This window comes from Rhyacophila brunnea, unplaced genomic scaffold (assembly GCF_057557595.1).
Source record: "Rhyacophila brunnea isolate RB1 unplaced genomic scaffold, BYU_Rbru_1.0 scaffold_4, whole genome shotgun sequence".
NCBI lineage: Eukaryota > Metazoa > Arthropoda > Insecta > Trichoptera > Rhyacophilidae > Rhyacophila > Rhyacophila brunnea.
In genome coordinates, this window is record NW_028233068.1 from 52,566,796 (window position 1) to 52,590,936 (window position 24,141).

Here is a 24,141-nt window from a genome sequence, read left to right on the forward strand (position 1 = left end):
CAACTTTTTGGAAATCTTTTAGTAAAGAGATGGAATGATAATAATATATAGTTAAACAATTTATTAATTATAATGAAACATAATAATATCTATACCCATAGTAGGTACCTACTTAATTCATATATATATTTATTTTATTATTGCTCATGGCAAGTTTAGTCCATTAGGTATACGTATTTATACAAATGTATATTTTTTTAAATCGTAACTCTATTTTGACAGAAATGTTTAAGGCTATGTATTCATTTTGTAAGGGCAAGAACCTCTGCATGACAATGAGTATAATTATCGTCACTTGTCCACCGGTCATCTAATGCAGAGTTACATATCAAGAGCATCGCCATTTCAGCAATTTGGCCTCATATGTTTTTCATGATTTGGTTTTCCGGAAGTCGCCCTTTATTATTTTACCTACTGAGAATATCCCAGGAGCCACCTCCTAAGACCATGGTTGGCGTTCATTAGAAGGTCTGGTCTGAAATTCATCTTGTGATAAAGGTTAAGCTTTTATTATCAAGCCTTGATGAGACACTCGCCGTAAGAATACTTTTTGAAAGCTACGTTATATTATCTTTCATGACTATTGCTATGTCACCCACCCTTATCCAATACTTTTGTTTAGTCTTAGCTAGGGGTTGCAATACCGGTATTTCAAAATCGGTATTCCAATATTTATCAATACCGAAATACCGTTTTTTTTAATCCAAAAATACCGGAATTTTCGGTATTAAGAAAGCACACTCGTTTACGTTTTTGAAAATGAATTATAAGTTATGTGCTGCTAAAATGCAAATATATTGGGTGAATCCAACAGAGGTGAAAAATTAATAAAACAAGTTTCATCAAATATATTATAGTAATTGTCGCGATGAATTATTAAAATATTATTTCGAAATAGAAAACATCCGTGACAAAAATGTTCAATTATTATTCTATAATTATTGATGACTGTACAAGCATTGAATTTAAGAAGCTTTTCCTGCAGCCGTACTTATTTGCACTTGATGAACTTTTGGGGCTTTAGTTACAATTATCAATATGTATATTCAAAATATTTGTAAAAAAATCGCTAGTTCTACAATTACGATCAAAACATATTTTTAAATGTCAACATAATAAATGTAGCTATGTAGGTTTTTGCTATAAAATAATATTTTTAAAAGATTTTAATAGCTATATTTATTGATAAGCAACTACTTCTGTTTTTTTAATGTTTAAGAAATGCCGGTATTCAATAAGAAATACCGAAAAACCGGTATTGAAATTTTCATTCGATATTGCAATCCCTAGTTAGCGACCCAATATGCATTTTTCCATATCACGTTGTGCTTTATTTTCCTCATGCAAACATTAGATAGAGAACACTGTAAAAATGGTAAAAATTACACCTTTTTTAATTAGTTAGTATATTTATTTTCTGTTAGAGATATGTACCCTATAAGTATATATAAATCAGTGATGTCTTTTAGGTCGAGGAATACCTTTTGTCATTCCAAATTTCAGGGACTTTTCTTCTGAAATAGAATCTGATTTTTTTAACTGCTTAGGTATATAATATTCGTGGATGCATTAAATAGGTTAAATTTGTAATTGTTTTTATCATTTTATCTTTCATATTTAGGTACCTACAACATATTTTCTTTTCTACTTTATTGTTATGGGTATTGGTTGTTATTTGTAATTAAATCATTTTTATATTTTGTATTTATTATGTATTATGGCGCATTGGCCAATCTCTGTAATGCATTCATAATAATCTTCTTTCTAAATAAATAAATAAAAGTACACATACCTAAAATTGTACCGATCTACAGTTTAATTTAACTTTTTTTATTATTCGTGAAAAATAAATCATATTTCGTTACCTAACAACATTGACATGAAGTTTAACAATAATCGATATCTGTGTTTAGATATTTGAAATCTGAATAGCCATTATAAAGTCGACAACAATAGGTAATTAAATAAATTACAATTCGATTTGAAATCATTTGAAAATCGAAGGAACGAACCCATAAAAAGGGCATTCGCTTTTTCAATTTGAATTTGGAACGAATGATGTTCCGATGCAACGACACTCGTCCGTCAAAACAACGTAACCGCCACATGGTTAGGTAATTTTCATTTGGGGATGGAAATAATTATTCTATTAATATTATTTTGTGTAAGTTTGTGTAGGTACATGTAGTAGCTTTCATTCCGTGCAGTCATCGATTTGGGCGATCAGCAAGTTTTCTCGTGCTAGAAAAAATGTCTATGAACCATAGGTACCTACATAATAGGAAATATCACAAAGTAAGAAAGTTCATCATTATTCTGTACAGTTTTACAATGGGTACTAAATTTAAATTAAATTTTCAGCACATTTTAATTTTTTTAAAGCCTATTTATTGTCAATTATCATCTCCACTCTCGGTGGCCCATAATATGATCCTCCTCGTATCGAACATGGTAAAGTAAGTATTCTATAAAAATGTATTAGGTTAAAATCCAGAGTGATCCAATTCCGAAGTGATCATGAGAAAATACACTGCCTTATTTTTGACAGCTGTGAAATTTGAATATGTCGGAGATTGGTACCGTAATATTGAAATATTCAATAATGTGTTTTCAGATGATCCGGCACGACCCCCACAAAGGGGGGGGGTGACAGGGCTCTAGCCTAGGGCCCGGACATAGGGAGAGCCCAGCGTGGCGGGTTGACCAGCTAAGTGAGATATACACAGATCATAAATTTGCTGTAATATTCAAAAAAGTCACCTGCGGCGCTATTTCGCTTTAGATGTATCGACATTTAAAAATATGTGGTTATGTGATGCCATTTGATGTGATATGAAGATTGATTTAATTAAATGATAATTCATGTGTGGAATTTGGGAAATTCTACTGTGGAGTATCACAGTGATGTGTAGGGGGCCCGCTTCAGGATGTGGGGCCATGACCTATATTATATTGTGTTTTACTTTGATTAATAAAAAGTTTGATTAGGTACATTAATTAAAAGAAGAAAGAGAGAAAAAAGATAAAAGAATAAGAAAATTGCAATTACCATGGATCATATTATTATTATACACTATTATGTGTGATCGTTAGGTAGGTGTACCTATATTCACACGAAGAGAAAATAAATGGCATCATAATGAAACAAATATATTTCCCACAAAAATTGCGGATTGTTCGTGCCACAGTAGGGATATAAATTAATTAACAAAACATACCCTAATAAGAATATACAAAATAGTTATAGAATACATTACATAGGTATTCGGGTTGGTTTTGATATACGGCTCGCTGCACAACATAATAATCGACCAATTTATTGTTGTCAATTGGTATTACGATGTTTTGGTGGTGTCTTACCAAAGTGTTCGAATGTTCGAATTTCCAATGCATTTTTTGAATTATCCCTTTCTGGTTTCATATATATTTTTTTACCCGCCGCGCTTTTTATGTTTCATTTTCTTTTTTATTTATTTATTTTCTTTTTTTTTCATTTATTATCGAGCTTTACGTGGCGACCGCTTTTAACTTTTAAGGCATATTCTGCGAATGTTGGGTGATGTGCGACAGCTGAGCAATGCTCTCTAGTAATAAAAAAATGAGACTTGATAAATAGTAAATTACAGAAATGTACGTCCACTTAATGAAAACCACGATTTTTTTCACGAACTAAAACCGAAAACTTATAGATATTCAATTCAATTCAATTTATTTATTTTTAATATATTGTGGACATTACAAATTATAAGTTTAAGACGTTCACAACATGACATTTAGAAACAAAGAAATATAAAATAGTATTACATAAAAAAAGAGATAGATAGTATGTTATTAAACAGTAGAAATATGTACATACAAAAAATATTAATTAGATAGGTACAAGGAAGTACACCGGATGAGTTAAGCAGACCCTTTTTGAATAATTTATGAAACAACGTCCACCTATACTCATCCTCACGTAGGTGGAATATATCGACACCCGAAGCAATTTCGTTGAACATAGTTATCGCCCTCCCAATTGGCATTACCAGTGGCAGGTTGGTTCTGCACAACACATCCGTACAACCTCAAATAAAGGAGTCTCAAGAATTTATTCTTAACCCTCTCCACCATAAGGCCATACTTCAACTGATGCGGTGCCCAAACAATAGACCCACTCTCAAGCCTGCTTCGAACTAAAGAATTAAATAAAAGTTTTAATACCGTAACATCCGAAAAGACACGGGAAGTACGCATGACGAAGCCCAACATTTTAAGCGCCTTGTTACAAATGGTAACTATGTGGCTAACAAATGTCAGTTTACTCTCAAACGTAATGCCAAGATCCCTTACAGATGATATTCGTGACAGAACTCTGCCATGCATCGAGTATTGGAAAAACAACAGATATATTAGCCATACCTACAACCGATAAGCAATAATATGTCTAGGCCCACATGTGGATGATCAACGGGGCGCGATGTGTTATAATCTGAATCGCAGTTATTAACCAAAACTTTTTTTTTTAATAAATGTGTATAAGAATGTTTGCTTCACAAAACCTCTGCCAAATTCATACACATTGTTTTTTTTTTTTTTTTTAATTCGTGTACGAACGTTTATCGACAAAGCTGTTGTAGTTCCACACCGAATTGTAGAGCCAATTTCCAGGTTGTTCTATGTCACTTTCAGTAAAATTCTCAGGAGAGTAATTTGAAAGTTCACATTGAAACGCAACGCCTAACGTTTCACGTTACGTTCACTCCTTTGAAGCTCATAATGCCACTTCTGCACTTTAAATGTTTTTGGCTGCCCTCACGAGGAATAGTTTCTCATCCTGATATTATAAATTTCTCTTTCATGGTTTATTGTTTACGTTCACAGAAAATGAGTTCCCTTTTTACGTTATATTTATGGCGGCCATTAATTTTACGGCAACCGATTTTAGAGTGCATTAACTATTGAAACAAAACGTAAAAGAAAAATCACCTTCACTCACCTGTTGCCGATCGCCATTTTGGATGGTCAGCATATATCCGCCATTTATAAATTCAGATGGATTAACATAAATTTGCATAAGGCACACACTTATAAAACAAAGAGATATAAAATATTTTAACAATTACATGCCATGTAAATACTTAAGGATATCTTTGTACTTATATGTAAGTATTATTATCATTGTCTGCCATTACGTAGGTATAATAATATATCTTTGCCAATTTTGTTACAGGGACAAAAAGATTTATTTTATTTGTATGCGTAAGTACTTATAGAAGACGTAATTACCTATTTTAAAGTAGTTTTTTTTAAAGATTTGTCAGGAAAGGAAAAAGTTAAGTAGGTTCATTGTTATTCGATTATGATAAGTATTTGTTATTAAATAAATGTATCTAAGTAGGTACATAATTTTTCATAAACCTCAGAAACATATAAATATATACCTACCTACTTATTATATATAGTATTTCTTAAAACAACATTTGTCCTAGGTAATGCTGTTTTTTTTAATATTATTATTAATTTTTATATTTTTATAAAAAAATATTAATGTCTTTCGTCTCATCGTCAGAGTAAAATATACTTACCTATAATTATATAAATATATGATGATTTAAAAAAGATCTCTTCCTCATTAAAAATGCACTCATTCCAATTGTGATCTCAACCCTTAAACTAATATAAATTATGCATAATAAATAATATATACCTATAAATTGTATAGTGTAAATCTAAAACTTGACTTTTTTGACCATACATGTGGATAATGATAACTTCGTCTATTGGATTTTTGGAATGATAATATATCGGCAGGTATGGCAACAATAGATAAAAAGCTCATAAACCTGATTCTGGAGGAAAAATTAGTCATTGTTAAAAATAAGAAAAAGAAAAGAGGATTTTTAAGGTCTCTAATTTGATTCTGGATGGATTTTTTTTGGACGAAAAACGCTGAATAAAAGGTTTCAAATCTGATGCTAGACGAATATTTCTCTTTAATCTTTAATTTAAACCCGGAAGAAAAATATTTGAAAATTAAATAGTTGTCAACTTAGTTCGACCCCAAATTCGTCCGTTCGGGTCCATAACATTTTTGCATACAATTATTAAAACATCATAGAACAAATCATAGGTAAGAGTAATGTAAGTACCTATCATAGTTTTAATGCGTAATTTTTCTTTTATTTAATACTGTACCGTCTCCATATTGTACAAAAAATAATTTATATTTTTTATTGCTATTGGACTTAGAACATTATGTAATATAGTCATCAATATGACAATGAAACATTAAAACAAGAACAAGAAACTGAGTAAGTAATAACATATATTTTCTAAAAACCGGTTGTCGAAAAGAATTGTCTCAATTCGTAGCCATTTATCATAAAACATAATTTAAAAAATGGTGTCAGAGACATTTCGGGCGATATGTCAATCTATAAAAATATTCAAATACGAAATAGGCAGTTATCTAACATTATTGAATTTAATTTACAGCGAATTGTTGTCAATAAGCGACACCCATTCTGTGCACAATATTGTGCAAACTTGACACAAATATTATAATATACATATTATAATTATAATATTATTATTGGATAATGAACGTTTAAAGCAGGGGGGGGCAAACTTTTTAGATGGAGGGCCAAATTCAAAAATTCAAAATGAGCGGCGGGCCGCAAGTAAAATACCATTTTTAGATAAACACTATTTATTATCACGAAAAATAAACACTACAAAAAAATTAATGAGAAGAATGAAACTGTTGTACATTTTTTTTAAATTAAGGTGTTAATTTTGTAGTTGATATTCTCAAAACTTCTTGTAAATGGGCATAGGAGATATTTGATCGTAATTTTTTTTTATTGAGGTTCATGATCGAAAATGTTTGTTCACATAAATATAGGTTGATCAAAAAATAACGAACATTTTTCTTGCATAAGTTGGTCCAATTTGTCTGAATTAAGGGCATTGTAAACTTTGGAGATTTCTTCACGACGATGCAATTTTCTTAAATCAGCGTCACACTTCAGATCAATAATCTCAAGTTGTAGTTCTGTCGGTACACTATCAATATCTATTGAAAATGGATCGCGTACTATTGCTAAACAAATTTTAATCTATGTCAATATTTTTTTTTTAAATTATAAAAAAGTTATTCGTAATCAGAAGTACAGTTAATGATGGCGGGCCGCAAAAAAATACCCGGCGGGCCACATGCGGCCCGCGGGCCGCAGTTTGCCCCCTCTGGTTTAAAGAAACCAAACCTGATCTTTCACATAGTCTTTCGAAATATCATTATTAATTTTCGTCAGTATCGTAGCGTGAATGGTATATATTTTTTTTGATAATCTTGTGAATCGTGTCGTGTCATTAATGTGCGCAAATATGATCACTTTACAGATGCAGTAAGCAGTAGGTAGATATATGCGTAGGTCTAGGAAAATATGGAGACTTATTTTAGTTGAATGTAAAAATATGCCATATTTCATATTATAACAAAGCGCATGCATGTAATTGACCGGTGATTGACAACCATTTTGTTAGACCCTAGCTAGACGTTAATTTTTAAAAAATCCGAAAACCCCTACTAGACTGACTCGTCATATAAGGTTCGTTAAGAGTAATTTAAGGTATAAAATATATGAAATTGAGGCTTGGGCACTCACAATGCTGAAAAAAATTGAAGCTTCTGACATATTATATAATATAATATTATGTATAGACGCATGATCTACCTAGATCATATGGATATACAAAGTTATGTATCTACGTCTAGAATTAAAGATCATGCGACATCGCTAGAGATAATAATATTATCAATTTCTGCATAATATTATCATCCAAGGGAAGATGTACGGTAAAAACAAGGTCCTAACTGTTTAAACTCTTCACCCCTGCTTAGTGCAGCGAAGGACAGGGTAAAAGATGGCCAAAATCATCACCAACTTTCAACAACGGATATAGCACAGAAGAAGAAAAGTATAATTTACAAAATATACACTAGAATTAAAAATAATATTTAACTTATAATTTTGAAGACAAGGTTTACTTTTTTTCTGTTATTTTTCACACATACACTCATTTACATTAAGAACTTTTTATATAAAACGTTTTTAAATTTTCTATTGAATCATATAAACTTGACCTGACTAGCTTAAACGATCAAAAAAAAAAATTGTATTTGATAGAAATAATACTGAAATATCATACTGAGATGACTGATTTATATAAAATGAAGCTTTTTTCAAATACAGATAATATGTCCACAATTCATTATTGGTGGTAAACAACTTTTTTGTGTTTTAAGCTTGGTTGGTTTTAATGTTATTTTCTTTTTCCCCATCGTATTGTATTTTCAAATTAAAAGAATATGTTTTTTATTAGCCGATAAATCCTTTATTGCAATAAATATAAGACAAATACAATTTGACATATCGGTATTTATTTGTAACCGCCATGTAACGTTTATATAAATCGGTCATTAAGTTTTAAAAAGTCTATATCGGCGGGCTTTGGAAGTAATTACAATATGCTGTGTGAAATTAAACAAGAATATGTACATACCTATTATTTATTAGATTTTGATCATACGTGGATTTATTTTACACATATAATTATGAGGATTGCTTAATATATGTCTGTTTTATTTTAAATTGGTAACGTATTTCGTATTGAAGAGAATCGTGAACAATAACTACGGTGTTTTAGGATCACAGGGGCCTAACTACAAAAATGCATGTTTTGAGTTGAGCCCCGGTTTCGATAAGTAATGAATCATATTTATTGGTGACACAAAGCTCTATGTCGTATAGGTATATCTATATCCGTTTACAAGATATAGTTAAACAAAGTGTACTTTATTTAATGAAATTGAAGGCGTCCCCGGAAAAGGGGTCTATATAATACATCATGTCAAAAAGTGATTTTATTGACTAAAACGGGTCTATATTGGAAAGTTTTATTATTTTAACTGCCACACTTTTTGAGATATTAGCAACACTAAAATGCTTACCGTAGAAAAGGGGTATATAATATGATTATTTTATTATCCAAAAAAATTAAAAAAAAAATGTCAATAGAGTGTTTTCATGAACATAATTATTATCAGAGATATTATACTTTAAAAGTCCGCATGATCGAATAAAACGTTTTTTCCTCTCTTGAACAATTTTGTTTTTGCATATCGACCCCTTTTCCGCATACACCTTCGAATTTCGTAGTACCTAGAAAAATCTTTATTTGCATTTATCTCAAAACTGTGTTATTGTAGATAGAAGATAGGCCCCTGTGATCATAAACCCTCGCTGCACATGAGGGTGGGATGTGGAGAATCAGATACGTATAATGATAAGGTGTTCCGCACGTATCAGGATTTGAAACTCTTTACCTATATAAAACTCCTGGACAGACTAAATCTGGCAAATGGTTGTTTGGAAGGTAGAAGGAAAGAGGTCGGTTGGACGACCACAGAAGCGTTAGAGAGAGGGTGGACAGCAGCGATGCAAGAGACCCTTCTGGCCACAGAAGATAGCGCCAGTTAGAGTGAGCCAAGGCGGGAGTTCAGCTGTAGCGTTTTTGAAGAAGAAGTGGACAATTATATTTTTCAATAAAACTAATCCTGTGTTGTTCAGATAAATAATTAAGTCAGCTTTATCGAATATGAATACCCATTCAATTTTGACAGTACTTTTTTAATATAGAGGTAAATACCAACTGCTATATCAAGTCTTTTACGTCACAGAGCTGCATGTGCTGACACTGTTACGACACGTGCTCTTTGCGCGATAACTTGTCATAGCAGATACTCTTTCACTGGCACTATTGAGACGGATTAAAAGCTTTCTTTTCTGTTTCTCTTACAATACTTCTATATTTGAAATAATGCTCTTCGTCTACTTCCGCAAAGGTATTTTAATATTAATTTATATCCGATATCGAACACACACCGAATTACGAGCGCGGGGAATGTAGTAGCTGTGAAAGTAAATTCGGGGGGACTTTTAGTTTGAGAAACGACCGTGGTGACGTAGATACTCGATAAGAAAGTCGCACTGTGGTAGATAGATATTCATCGGAAATTTTGTAGATTTTATGGAAAACCGCATAAAAGAAAACTTACTAATATCACGTTGGGCAGAAATTGACTGATGGATGTTTATTAAAGGCCAATTTATTAAATAAAACAAATTTGTGCATGTTGGGAATATCATAATACAATAGATACAGTTATCGGTGTATTTTATTTTGTTTTATTTAATAAGTATGTACAATTGCATTTATTACAATTTTTTTTTATATACAATGCATCTATGAAGAACATTAGTAATTAAGAGTTGTAGATTTTTGAAAAGTTCCCCTGTGAAGCTGACATTTTTACCTGAACATCGTAGAATTTTATTATTAATGGTAAGTACAATATAAAACTAAAGTATTAAAACGACGATGATTACTCAATTATTAATAGAATGAAAATTCATTTATATATGTAGGTATAAAAGGTAATTATATATCTTAGGAGGATCATATTATACTTACTCAGACCTGGGAGAAATGGATGTTAGCCATACTCTGGTTCCAAACACACATTGTAAAAAAACATCTAAATTTGCCAGAGCTGAGATTCAAACGCGGGACCGTCGACATTAAAAGCGGGATTTTTTCTGGGCCGGAGCGCGCTCTGGTGCGTCTTTAATGAGCTATAATCAATATAGGAAATGTGTCAACATGTGAAAAAATCGAGAACTTAAATAAATATTTTCATATAAGTATGTCTAGTAAACGATAATTAATATACTTATATTCGAGGCCCGCAATACCCAAGCGGTTACCACATCAGCCGATAATATCGTGGGACTTGGGCTCAGATCTGGGTCTGGCAAATTCAATGTGTGTTTGGACCCAGAGTATGGCTATAATCTATTTCTCGTAAAAACATTAAAATCTGTTAATACAACCTGCACTATGTGGCTTATATTAATAAATCGAGCAGTAATTAAAATGTATTATATAATATAGGGAGGGGGTGGTTAGAATTTTAAAAAAAACAGCAATCGGATATTATTTTATTTAACACTACACCACCGGTGTCCGTAGGATTTGAAATAAAAACAAATGTTATGAAATTGTATTTCGGATATCATCGCATCTATTCCATACACAATAGGTACTGCTTTCGGCCGCTACGGAAGCTATCTAGGGTAGGTTTGTATCGAAGTATTAACACTTATTGTAACAATTACAATAAATTAGCCGTCAACACAGTCAAAACTATCTATCTCGCACTACAATTTATCACAGCCAAAAGAGGTAAGTACTGTTAAAACATAGCACTTATTGTAACAATTACAACTAATTTATTGTAATTGCTACAATGAGTGCTAATACTTCAATACAAACCTACCCCAAATAGTTGCTGTAGCGGCCGAAAGCAGGTTTGTGTATAGAATAGATGCGCATAATATTAATATTCTAAGTGACATATTATGTTCTCAACAATAAAATTTTGTCGTAATATATTAAGTAGGTAAACATTTAAAATATATTATATTAATTATTATATATTGATGGATTTTATTAAATAAGTAAATCAGTGTGAACTAATATTACTTACGAATAACGAAATGTGTTAGAGCTTTACCTACCAAACGACCTATGTTTCGTCTTATTAGGGGGAATATTATATTTCATCCAATTTCTGTGAGACGCCCAAGTGGTGGTACTTATATCATTTTTAATATAAAAATGTAATATGGTTCAAAATTGAAATGAAAAAAAAATCTAAAAAGGGTTCAACACTGATGCTTTGCCCCGCGAGATTATACACACAATACAAATAGTCCGCGAGTGTGTGCGTGCGTTGTTTGGCAGTGTGTGAAAGGTATGGGGTTCGATTTTCTTCGGCGACTCAGTCACTTGCGGCCTATCGAGTGGGAAGGTTCGCTCGGAGCGATCGATTCGTTTCTTTCAATCATTTTTAAACTTATTATTTATTTATTTATCACCCATCATTATTAGTTGTCAATAATAAATTTGAATCGATTACCGACGATCGTTCGCTGGACGTACTATAATTTTAATTATCGATTTTTTTCGACAAAAAAAAAAATTGTTATCAATTTAATTGTGCATGATTGAGGTTGTGTTTTGGCAGTTATAAAAAAAAATATCGTGCCTATTTTTTGACAATAATTTAAGTGTATTTATACCTAAAAACTATTGTGTATACTACGTTAAAAATAATTACTAATTACTACTATTAATATTAATTTGTGTAAATTAATAAAAAAAAAACTGTCAAGTTACTTTCTTATGTGTGATTTTCATCTCCCAATAATTAATAATTAGACTGTATAGACGCTAATTAATTATAAGAGTGACTTTATATTGTAATGTAAACTTACTTAGTGATTTTTTTTTTAATAAGTGACATTTATTAAAAAAAAAAAACAGCTTTTTATTATTGATTGTGCAGTGCATTGAGGTTGTGCAGCCAAAATTGATAATAATAATTGTTATTTTCAATATTGAGAAGATACACGAAGGTTAGAAATAAACATACTATTAATTATTTTAATATTTTTTTAAAATACATAACCTATATATTTTAATACCTAGGTAAATATTAACTATTTTTATACTTACCTACTAATTAAAGATATTAAAATATTATTGTCCTACTGTTTGTTTTCCGTGAGTAATATAGATACTTCCCCTTTTTAAATATAATACCTACCTATATGACTTTTATTATATGTAGTAGCCGAATTTTTAAATTGCTTGTTAGTGATTAATATAATAAGACCGACGCAATAAATCAGTAGCTTTTGTTTTTGAGTTTTTGATTATTAATTCGTTTGTTTTCCGCGGTCCTTTAATATAATCTATTATTTTAAACAGTAACATGTATTGTTCTTTTTCTAAAAGCTACCGCCAATCCGAATAAAAACCGTTCAACATTATAAAAAATATTCGTCATCTTAAAATGAATCATTATACAATTTATGCGATTTCCATGGGTTGATTTTGTAAAACAAACTTTAATTTAATAAAAAATAATTAGATTAACGGAGCAATACAGAATATTATAATATAATAATATAACATAGGTATATATATATATATAATATACATATATCTGAGTTACAATATCGTTTCTGTTATGGCAGAACACACTAACTGGAGAATACTAGTTTTGAGTAATTTGACTTTGAAGTTGTTAAAATGTTTGAAATGGTCTATCATGTGAGTTTATTAAGTAATCGTAAAAAGGATGACTTTAAAATAAAGACTGTTTATTTATTAAAAAGCTTGGTATAACTAACTCAATATGTCATTTTTTCGAATTAATGTCTTCTGCCAGAACAGTGACGATAATTATATAGTATGCACATATTATATAAACAAAACAAATACCTTTTAAATTTAAAAAATACAATATTCTTGCCTGAATGGAAAACCGATGTAACAATACTACGTACCTACATGTGTAGGTAGGTACCTATAATAAATAATTATATTATTAATATTATGCTGCTAATAATTAATATTTAAACAATATATTATATTAAATTATCGTTAGATACCTACAATATACAATCCGACCAACAAAGTTGAGTAGGCTAATTTACCAAATAATATTAAGTGAATGAATATCTGGTTGTAGTTAGTTGGTTAGTCATTAATTTGTACTTATTTCTATAACAGATACTACACACTACACATATATTATGTATATACTATAATTATAATAGTATTCTAATTATACCTATACATTTTGATCATATTAATTGAAAAAACGTAATAATATTCACAGTTTTATTGAGTTCAATCTTCATATTATTAGTTTTATAACTCAACCCTTTCAACGATATCATTGTATTTATATATTATATTATTTATTGTTATTATATTATAGCAGAGGTCTTCACAGTGTTTTTATTTGTTTTGAAAGAAAAACACATTGAATATGTGTAACATATAATATGATACAAAGTAATATTATATCGAAGATAGTGGCAAATCGGTATACATTCATCATCATCATCATCAGCCTGAATCTATCCACTGCTGGATGAAGGCCTCTTCAAGTTGCTTCCACTTCTCTCGGTCCTGTGCATTGCGTTGCCACGTACTTCCGCAGAACTTTATCATTTCATCGATCCAGCGGCCTCTAGGTCTACCTTGTGGACGTTTTGTACTTCTTGGATACCACTGGATGACTAGATTTGTCCAACGATTGTCTCTTCTTCGAGCTATGTGTCCAGCCCATCTCCATTTAAGGCTTTTAATAAACTTTATTACATCGCAAACCCTTGTCTGCTTCCTTATCCACTCATTCCTCTTTTTGTCCTTTCGCGTTATGCCCAGCATGCACCTCTCCATACCACGTTGTGCTACTCTAAGTTTCTGGATCTCTCTTTTACTTAGGGCCCATGTTTCACACGCATATGTCATCACGGGAAGCACACACTGGTTGAACACTTTGCGCTTTAGGCACAGTGGAAGGTCACTTTTGAAGACATTATTCAGGCGGCCAAAAGCACTCCAGCCTAGCTTTACTCTGCGAACAATTTCATCAAATATACATCCATCTATAGATACTTGTTGTCCCAGATAGATGTAGCTTTTCACCTGTTCGAGCTGAGTGCCATTGATGAGGATCTCTTTTTGGCCTGCAAAGCAGTTGAACATGACTTTCGTCTTTGTTACATTTATTTTCAAACCTACTTTGTTGCTTACTTCAGCGAGTTCCTGCATTCTGCTTTGGAGGTCTTCTGAGTCTTGCGAGAAAATTACTATGTCATCGGCAAAGCGCAGATGACTCAGGTATTCTCCATTTATGGGGATCCCTTTGTCATTCCAGTCAAGTTGCCTGAATAAGTCTTCAAGGGTAGCTGTAAATAGTTTAGGTGAGATTGTATCACCTTGTCGGACTCCTTTGCTGATAGGAAATCTGCGCGATGGTTTATGGAGATTTACAGATGCTGTTGCGCTACTGTATATATTATTGAAAATATTTATATAGCGTCCAGGGATTCCTTGTTTTCTGAGTGCGTCGAGTATTGAACATTTCTTTATCGAATCAAACGCCTTCTCATAGTCTATAAAATACAACACAAATTTTCATATACGTTCTTTCTGCAAACACAGATTGTATAATTGTAAGCGATATTTGTACATATTTAAACCCATAATATTCTGTCGTATAGAAAATATAAAAATATATCGTAAATAGGTAGGTACTTTCCTAATTCACAATAGGTACATAAGCTTAATTGTTTCTTCGATGAACAAAATAAATAATATTGAAAATTACACAATTGCAGGTAGGTATATAAAGTAATAACTACTACTCGCACACTAGAAAGACCAAATTGCATTGCTATTTGAAGATAAACAGGGAAAAAGGAATATATTGTATAAATTACATAAAATAAAACGCACGAAAGATATATTTACACAATAAAACTTAAATAAAAACAATAAACATCACTTATCAGTCTTATCACTAAGTACGACAACGTCTCCAGGCAGTGCATTGATCGATCGTAAAGCGTTTACGAGCCGTACAACTCATTTAAAATATTTATTTTATTATGTACCTACCTACTAGCCGTCATTGAGGACATTGAATAAATTATGTTTATTGAAATACTTACCTAATAATTATAACTATTTTTTAATTCTCCAATATAGAAGTAAGAAAAAAGCTCCCACTGAAAGCTTAGCCGGATTTTCCTAATTAAAAGCATTCATAACCGTGTTATTATTTACCATCTCTCTGGGCACAATTTAAAATAAACGTACTAAGATTAATACTTATCAATTCTTTTTTATTTGTATTATCAATTTATTCCCCCCTTGTAATTACATATCTACTTACTTAAATAATTAATTATGAATATATGTTCCTAAGGGTAGGTAATTTGATACATTAATGATAATGTCATCAACTCATCATATTATTTGAAAACTAAATTGTAATTTTAATCGCAAGTTTAGATGTTGGATGACAAAAACCAAAACAATTAGGTATCCTTACTGTTGTTAATTTATAAGGAACCTGTGATATTTTAAATCATAAAATACATAATACATATTAACTACGATTTAGTCCATACAATTCAATCTACAACACGACCAAGAGGTTTCTTCCAGTTACAGTAGGTACTCAATTAGGTTTTACGAAACTGGAACCACCATATTTGTGATTTTCTCATTCCCGGGTGTTCTACTGTTACTATTGGACTATTGTAATTGTAGCCTGTTGCAGTATTACAGATCGACCCCGAAGTAGCGAACGACATTCCGCGAGAATTTGCTAAAACTTTCAAACAATGTATAACTTACTATCTTTTTGAATTTGAGTAAAACATTTAATATTATTGGATTGATATTCGCGTAATATTCCTAATGAAAGGCGCTGGCCTTCCACCCGAGAGTTCTGGGTTCGATTCCCGGTCATGACAAAAACATTTATGTGTTTTTTATCAAAGCCTGGGTGTTTGTGATTGTTCAAAATTACTAACAACCACCTTGTACGAAAAAGCAAGGACATGGTTATTAATAATTCTAAAAAAAAAAATATATTCCTAATGAAAAATAAGTATCAATCTAAATTCATACAAAAGTATTACAGCATGTTTGTTTGTAAATAGTAGCCAGGCGTAAAACATAAATTTTGTCATTTTTTTTACATTTGTTGAATCTTATATATTTCAACCAGATAGAGGTTCTCCAAGGTGTTAGTTTCTATAAGAGATAAGGTTCCTACATCAAAGAAAGGTTGGGAATTAAGTAGTTACTGCATTAAAGTGATATTGAAAACTTATCATAAGTAACAAGGGTAACCATCTAACAAGTGACTGGTTTAGCGACTCGGGCTGACAATTTTATATTAGCACACGTAACTGGTCCCGATCGTTAGGTTATATAAATTACCTAATGCTGTCCATTATTTTAACTTAATAATATTTCAATCACAGAAAACTAGAAAGAAGAGTTTAAAAAATATGGAAATAATTGACATTGCGATTGCGAATTGAATTTGAATTATACGGTCCCCGATATATTTTTATTTTCGTACTATAATTGCGGTGACTACGTTTTGTACTATAGAGATGGTCCTTTATTTTAAGTCAGTGTATTAGATTTATTTTATTTTCAAAGACCCACTTTTATCCTATTAGTTTTCGAACCCGTTGAGGTGAAAAATACCATAAATACAACGTTTGTAATTAAATAATATAATATGATTACAAATGTTTACGAAACATATATTTTGCTTGTATAGAGAGAGATACACATCGTATTTAAAAGAATAGGTTCAGTAGTCACATCCTACTTAGTTTTTTTGAAAAGGTAAAATTTTCTGCTTTTATAACATTATCACTGTCAGCCAATTTTTACTAGGTGAATACTTTTGGACTATTTTTGGAATAAAATAAATCCTTTATTAAACAATATGAAATAGGTACAGAATAATTCATATTTGTGTAAACTTACGAAATCAACATGCTTCTCGAGGTTATCGTGAATATTTTCACATCAAAAATATATACAAACAGGGTTGACACAACTTCAGTATGTTAGTCACTTTACCGAGTTAACTCGTCCATGGCCTGAAGAGTTAGTTAACTAGGCTCTGGCATTGATCAGAATCACACGTTGTATTTGTGTGAGGTGTCAGCAGTACTAGTATGTAATTTTAATTAATACTTTAAAGTCAGTGAACCTTCTCATATACCTATATGAATATACATTGAAATAAAATTACGACAATCAGCTTATTCTTTATGAACTTTATGAAATATAGTCACCGTAGCTATATTAAGTATACACACATATTTATTTATTTATTTAAAAAAAGACGGTGAGCACATAACAAATTATTAATTCAGGACGTTCACAATATGACATTTAGAATAAAAAGTAAATTAATTAGAGAAAAAAAATAAAGCAAAAAATAATTTTATAGAAAAGGAATAAAATGAAAAAAACAACAATAATTAAAAAAAATACAACTTAAACAATAAAGTTGAATTTTAAAAACAATATTACTTATATAATTATATAGGTAAGTACCTAAGTTATTAATCTTTTTTATAAGGAATTCCTGCATTTTAAATAATATTATAGTGTATAAATTAACTATAATATTATATTAAGTCAAAGTAGTTCGTTTGTATTCATAGAGTGTATTCTTCTATGACGCATAGAATTTTTGCAATATTTGTATTCGATAGTACGTACGATACAATAATAATAATATTTTACTTTGTCTATTGGTACGTGACTCAGGATTGACTATTTTTGGAAGAAAATGAGAAGTTTGTTTTATTGGGGAAACGAATATAGTCATACAATCTATTTTTCGTGCTTTTTAAAAACACATTCAAAAGAATGACATCACTATTATAACACTAGCAGTAAGTAACCCAAAAGAATCATGTTTTATCAAAAATACTATTAACACAGTACAAATAGGTACGTACAAAATAAACCAATTTTTCTACTTAGTAATATAGAGAATTTCATAATGTTACATATTCATGGTATGAACATATTATATTATTATCTAACTGAGATTATCCTAATAACGAAACCGTTTTGTTATAAATATAACTGTGTAAAGATATAGGTCATTAACATAATTAAATGATTGTTATCACTTATCTGTTATCTCTAATAGTTACTACAAATAGATGGAACCAATATGTTAGAGCAGTTTATCTAAACCGATTATTTAAGTAAAAACAATACAATTAATTGTTGGTCGTATTATTTTAAATAAAATCACCCGTGGGTTGCTTATCACTGTGTTACAGGGATTACGAACTATATGCTTGTTTTTCAGAAACTTGAAGCGTCCCCAGTAAGTTTTTAATATTGCTGAATAATATTCTTTGCACTGGCAGCATTGCATACTTTGCAAAATGGAAATGGTGACCTGCAGTTGACGCTCTACCTTGGTTACTTACGTAGTTATTTAAGTATCTAATTAATTATGATGGTTCATCACAGTATGGTACTAGCAAATAAATCTCAGAGCACAAGTGTGAATCTTGCTACACATTTATTTACTATGCCAAATGACTATCAGTTATTGTAAGCGTCACCCTAAGTGGCCTAAGTAATCTTTTTTCATATATATATATATATAAATATATATAATGCATAATGAAGGTTGGTTTTTAATTAGTTATTTTTGTTTTGTTGTGCACACATGTTTACATAATGTGACCATTATTCATTGAACATGGATAATTTGGGGAAAAAAAAACTGATATAAAAATGATAATAAAATAATAATGGTTATAGATGAGTGAGGTAGATTATTATTTTTTCCTCATTAGGTTGCCACCTATACTTGGACGAAATCATAAAATATTTATTATAAGGCTTAAGAATTAAACTTCAATTTCAATTAGCGAAAACATATTCCAATTAAATTTACGTTATGTTCGACGGGAAATAATACACAACACACAACAACATTATTGGTACACCCTGTCCGCGAGTCCATGGTACTAAAATAATGTTTTAAAACTAAATTAAACATAATATCAGTGGTGAAGGGCCTTAAAAGAGCATCTAAAATATTTGCATTAACTTAAGTAAACAAAATAATTTAATTTCGAAAATTTGTTAGATAATAAATATTCTCGACACAAAGAGTGCATATTGATTTATTCTTTCATTCGAAATAACCCGAAAAACAAGCATCTATTAGTTAGTAGTAATGCAACACGGTTACTTAGTCAAATGTTTGAAATTAGTGTCCAGGAATCCTAATTGAGAAATTTATGAAACTGCAAGCAATGAGATAGATGCGCATAAAGTAAGAAAGCCCCAGAAAAATGTCGTATTCAATTAATTTCTTTTTCGCAATAAATATTAGTTTTGACGTCTTCTCACCTCTGGATAGAATTGGAGCCAAGTCGTGTAAAGCGCGTTGTTCAAATATATACACATTTTGAAGGTTTATAATGTTTATGTGCACCCCCTGGAAGGCGTGTAGTGAAAAAGATAATATAACTCGGGCTCTGCCTCCCTGGGCCCCTCAGATGATGGTTACTTAAACCCTGTCAGCCAAAATTATTAAACATGGAATATGCTTTGCCTACGGATTCTCTGAATGCTGGTTGTCCAAATTCGAAAGAAAATTTATTTGTCAAAGTAACCGAATCCAATTCAAACAATTTTACTTTTCTGAAAATTATGTAATTACAATAATAAAACTAAAGAAGTAATAATGACAGAGGAACAATACGTCGCACAAAATGTCGGCTACTGAACGTAACATGAAAATAATCGGCGCGCGTAAGTAAGCGGGGCGGGGCGCGGGCTGCGCGTCTATAGTGATATTCTACGTCTATTTTCCGTAACGCTTTTGCGTCGGAGATCATGAGTAAAACATGTTCCATGTTAATAGTTTTCCTGTTTCATAAAAAATGTATTTAATTTATAACATAAGTACTTAACTAAACTTTATGTAAGAAGATGAAATCAAACTCAAGAAAAGCGCTGAATATATTTTCTGTATAATAATTATTGGGGTAACAAGTTTAGTAACACATTATCTTTAATTAAATTGAATTAGAAACAGTTTTATACCAATGTATGCTTAAAACAAGATTTAAACATCTGATTTATATGGAGCAATGAACGTTTTATTCCCCACTATAGCTAATATCCCATTGGCATCCGACATATTATATAATATCTCCTACTATAAGCAATGCTGTTATTGTTTTAATAGCAATGTATGCAGATTAAATCTTTTGGTCTGTCTTATCCTCCTCCAAACACTAAAAATATTAATAATTATTCATATGAAAACAATGTCTAAGTTACAGAATATTTAAAATAGTTATGTGGAATTAACGATCGTATATTTAGTGTTGAATCACAACAGTTAGGTATTAAAATAAATGTGATATGGTTTCTGAAACGCTCTGTGGGGGTAGGTACTGGAAACATGCAAGCTTCAACGAAGAAAGAGGGGCAATAAAACAATTCAGTGCTACAATTAACTGCAATATTATTTTTAATGAAAATCTATAAGCAACGCCTGAAAAACTCAAAAAAATTACTATATAGAAAGGATTACAACTTACCTATAGGTCCTTACACATTTTTTTCAATGTTTTTTTTTTAAATTAAGTCTAAAATATTATAATAAAGCTATGAAACATACAAATTATATCTCTTCAACACCTTCGAGAGACATCATTAATCTACATTATAACGATAAACATACCTAACCATAAACTAATATGCAGGTAATAGGTAACAAGATTTTATCAATAAATTATATTAAAGTACATGCATCGTATTCTGCCGCTAGATAATTGCTAAGTCACCACCAGCAAATTTTCAAATACATTTACTAATTTATTTTAATTTTTGTGCGGGTGGTCTAATTGAATCTTATTAGTTATTACCTACCTACCCAATATCTAATTAGATTCTAATAAGACAAAATTTTACACAAGATAATAATGTCTTGTTTTCTCTTCTAATGTTTTAAACAAATGAATAGTAAGTATTAGTAGTAATAAATAGTAAAACATGGCTTTAAAAACATTAGTATAGATCAGTGGTTTTCAAACTTTTATACATTTATTTTTCATCATTTTACGACACTCTTCGTGTATGACGATTTTTCACGACACCATTCATAAGACGATACTTCAGTGAAACGGCAAATAAATTTCAACTATAGGCGCGACGAAATTTTGGACTCGCTGGCATTCGGAGAGCGAACGTCGAGGTGTGAATACGTCAATTTGTTTCGTGATGGCGACGGGGGTATTAATTCTTAAATCGTGTAAAGATGACTAAAAACGATACCCATTTACTTGAAAAAGAAAACATGTCAATGAATATAATTATATTATTAATGTTACTAATAGAACATTAAACAGAAGATTAAATGGACGCATGTTGGATTTATATGACAAATTATATTTCGTTCGGCATGCGTCATTTGCACCCACGACCCGCAATCCGCGCATCGCCTAGCCACAATCTTTTTACAGCCTTAAATACAGTAGTATTCGATCTAGGTATACAGATGTTTGTTGTGATTTTTCCTCTAGGAACGAATCCTTTCTTAATTTCTCTGAATCCATATCATCATTTCCCTTCAGAATTTTTGTGGGAGAATTTTATTCCTAAATGGTATCTATGATTGACCGTTCGGAATTAATAAAGTCATATATACGATGTCGACTATATGGGTAATATCTGAGATAAGGGAAGAGCAGCTAAAATTCGCATAATACAAATCTATCAACTGTGATCGTGCATCAAAACGTATACCTTTGCTCGTCATGTAAAAGTTCGTTATAATATAGCCAGAATCTCATTTAAAGAATAATTTTATTTGAATGCTACTTTGTGAACCCATGGATCTTGACCTATTTCATGGTCTGCTTATATCCTGGGCAGCTTCCACCGAGCTTTGTACTTTCAGGGTTCGGAACCTCACAAATTAAAATTACTAAATACTTCCACGAAATTATGGACACACGTTCAAATATTTATTCTATATCAGATACCTATTCGTACATACACCTCGTACGTTAATATTTATTACGATTTAAAAATATTTATTCAAATGCCCATCCTGCTTTTTTTTTTTCAAATATTAGTGTTAACATTACGAAATTAATAAACTTCTGTTTTACGCTGTAAATAATAAATTTTCCATACATATGTGCGTTATGCATTGTTAACACTAGAAGCTCAAGATGAATTTTATAATAAAATATGTATTGATCTAATAAAAATTATATCTGAATGTTAGTCATTATTATACATAATTTGTGTCAATCACTGCTGTTAATATGGGTAATCGTGCATCATAACGGTTCCATAATAATATGCAGGAACGTGTTTCAGTTTATTGATGAAAATATGTTTTACTTACGGTAAGACTTAAGAACTGCACCTTTATTTACCTACAGAAATTGTCTATTTCTGATTTCCATAATTAAAAGTATCCCCTTCACTTAAAATTATTTTGCCGATTATAAAATAAATTAAGATTTTTTGCACTATCCGTGGCAATCGTCTGGAGATAATGTTCGACGAATTCTCATTTTTGAAGTTATACTTCTTTTGGCGCGTTTGGGAAATCAGATGAGAGTGTATTTTTGGCGTGTGACATGTAACACATAATTTCGTATCTGTTCTGGCAGAACACACTCACTGGAGAATACTAGTTTTGAGTAATTTGACTTTGAAGTTGTTAACATGTTTGAAATGGTCTATCATGTGAGTTTATTAAGTAATCGTAAAAAGGATGACTTTAAAATAAAGACTGTTTATTTATTAAGAAGGTTTCCAGACGGTAAAGTTTGAAATAAGGAACATTTTGGTATAACTAACTCAATATGTATTTTTTTTCGAATTAGTGTCTTCTGCCAGAACAGTGACGATTTATTTTTTCACATGAAAATTCGAACGGATTCGAACCACCGATTGTTCGGTTATCAACCGAACGCACTACCTTTACGCCACAGTATGAAGAAATAAACCAACGGCGTTCCAATAAGCGGTCCTTTTTCTTGAGTGTGTAATTTAACAAGATAATTAAGAGCTAGTCAAAGAATCTAGTTTATCACAAGTTTTGTTTTTGTTTTGTTACGCCAAAGAAGTATAACTTCTAACGCGCGTACATAAGTACACACACCGATTTTTTTACAAGTCTATTATTTGCAATGATTGCATCGTAATCAAGCACGCGCCAAGGGTGTCTGCCGCCCGGGTACCAACCCAAAATTGACACCCTCAGAAGGAAAAAATATTTAATTAGTAGAAATATAGCAAAAGTCAAAATATAATAGTTGAAAAAATATTTTATTGTCATTATTATATTTAAAGCTAACAAAAAATACGACATATAATATTCTGAATTATCATGCAAAGCGACATAAAACGATCGATTATCGATGGATCACTAAAGCTCAAATTTATAAAATTGCAGTTGGCATATCTGCAGGCGATTTTTTAGTATCCGTGAAACAAGCTTGTGGACAAATTGTATTTTTTTAAAATATTTAATTTGTGACTAGTTCTTAGTATCCCTTGATTAAATCATGCCGTCTGGGTGTTTTGCGCCCCTAATGCCCTTGCTACGCCCTGATAATA

The 24,141-nt window shown here is 31.0% G+C and overlaps 1 protein-coding gene across 1 annotated transcript in view; it reads left to right on the top strand.

Annotated features, from left to right (window-relative positions):
* Positions 1-11,889: 11,889 nt before the first annotated feature.
* The window catches only part of LOC147067506 (zinc finger protein castor homolog 1-like), a 272,254-nt gene continuing 260,002 nt past the window's right edge, over positions 11,890-24,141 (top strand). Inside the window, exon 1 of the mRNA XM_085953709.1 lies at positions 11,890-12,524. The gene's annotated coding sequence lies outside the window, so the exon portion shown is untranslated. The remainder of the gene's footprint in view (positions 12,525-24,141) is intronic.